A 2244-nucleotide genomic window follows, 5' to 3' on the forward strand; every position below is an offset into this window, starting at 1 on the left:
ACAGCCTTGAAAACCCTATGGATCAGTTCCACTCTGCACACATGGGGTTGCCATGAGTTGGAATCGACTTGACAGCAACTGGTATAGTATGCTATGGTACCCCCAATATACCTCTTGCACTCCTAACTCTGGCTCAGGGTGTGCCTTCCTGAGGACTTGAACTGACAGTTGGTACCAGGAGTGGTCTTAGGAAGCAGGTGTCAGGTGAGGTTTTCACACTGAATCATTTACTACCTAAAATGAAATGAGGACCTCATCCCAGGTATATGTGGGGCACAGACTGTCCCTTGTACAAGATGGTGGCCCAATTGCTAAAACCGTCACTGGTGGTTCCTTGAAAGAATTTTCTGATGAGAAACAAAAATGCTGTGGCAGGTGCAATGAAGAGTACAAGTGGATAACATTGTATACAAGGACAGTGGAATTGGCTGGCTGTTATTAAGTCACATTGGCAACAACCTATGGAGGAATAAAGAAACTTCTGAGAGTAGTTAACTGTTGAAAACTAAGTGTGAAGGCCAAAGGGCCTTTTTAGTAGCTTATCAAAGAGGTCATCGTCTCCTTCAACGGGATAGCAGAAAAACCTAAAGACCAAACTCAGAACGTAATACTTACGGTCACCAAGTGTCATGGATTGAATTGTGTCCCCACAAAATATGTGTTAACTTGGCTAGGCCATGATTCCCAGTATTGTGTGATTGTCCACCATTTTGTCACCTGATGTGATTTTCCTATGCGTTGTGGATCCTACCTCTATGATGTCAATGAGGCAGGATTAGAGGTAGTTATGTTAATGAGGCATGACTCAATCAACAAGATTAGGTTGTATCTTGAGTCACTCTCTTTTGAGATATAAAAGAGAGAAGCAAGCAGAGAGACATGGGGGACCTCATACCACCAAGAAACAAGAGCCAAGAGAATAGCGTGTCCTTTGGATGTGGGGTCCCTGTGCTGAGAAGCTCCTAGATCAGGGGAAGATTGATGACAAGGACTTTCTCCCAGAGCTGTCAGAGAGAAGAAAGGCTTCCCCCGGAGCTGGTACCCTAATTTCAAACTTCTAGCCTCCTAGACTGCGAGAGAATAAATTTCTCTTTGTTAAAGCCATCCACTTGTGGTGTTTCTGTTATAGCAGCACTAGATAACTAAGACACCAAGCTTCACAGATAACTGAATGCTCAGATTGCCCTTCAAGAAAGAAACTGCCATATAACTGTAAGGAATGCAGGTAGCAGACAGCCTCCAGCTGCAGCACCTTCCAAGATGGCTGCAGCGTTCTTGACAAGGCCATGCTTTCCCTGGGCAGCCTCCAGCCAATGACTAAGCATGGTGAGAGTACTGGGACCTGGTCATTTCTACCCAATGTAGCAGTCCTCTAACAGGTAGTCTTTGCTCAGAACTCCCCATTGGGTTGAGCAAGACTTTGTCACATCTGCCTTGCAGTCTAAGACAATTATGCCCAATTCTGCTTCCCCATACCCCTTCACATGTGTCAGATCTACATGATGGTCTGAAGGCTTTCCCTGCTCATTCTTGCTCCCTGTCCTTTTATCTACCACAGGCAATATCCCCAGTCAACATCTTGCATTCTCAACTCCGTATTAGCATTTGCTTCCTGGAGGACCCAAATTGTCACAATTAGCCACTCACCACTGCCATCCACCTTGGGAAAATTCTCCAAAGACACTTAATCAAGAATTTCAAGAGTCTCTTCATTATGATCAAAATATTTTTAGCAACCTCTTCAGTTGAATTCACAACTAGGTAATTCAGACAATGAAAACCATTTAACACCCCAACCTCACAATCTCTATCTAAGTATGTGTACTGCAGCTACAGTTTTTGCAGTCCTTACATGCGGCTTCTCTTGCGTGGCAGAACACTGATGAAGCTTGCCAGAAGAGCATAAATTTGGGTTATTCAAAGCTAATCCCAATTATGTTCATGATCATTCAGGATTGAAAGCTTTTTGGGGTTTTTTTCCAGAAAGACACAAGGTTTTTCTCGAAACTCAACTAGTCAAGTGATGACTTTTCCTTATGAAAATCAGCGACTTCCTTGAGCAAAAGTAGTTATTTATGCTTATTGTCCATCTCTTCATGAAAATGAGATAAAAAATCCTGACCAAGGGTGTTCCGGCAAAATGGCGCTTTAGGCAGAAGCACCATGCCATCCCTCCACAGCAAAGATCCGAAAAACTAAGCCCAACAGAGAATACAACAATCCTGAAACCCTAAAACATCAAAT

The sequence above is a fragment of the Trichechus manatus genome, unplaced genomic scaffold, assembly GCF_000243295.1.
Source record: "Trichechus manatus latirostris isolate Lorelei unplaced genomic scaffold, TriManLat1.0 scaffold00068, whole genome shotgun sequence".
Taxonomy (NCBI): domain Eukaryota; kingdom Metazoa; phylum Chordata; class Mammalia; order Sirenia; family Trichechidae; genus Trichechus; species Trichechus manatus.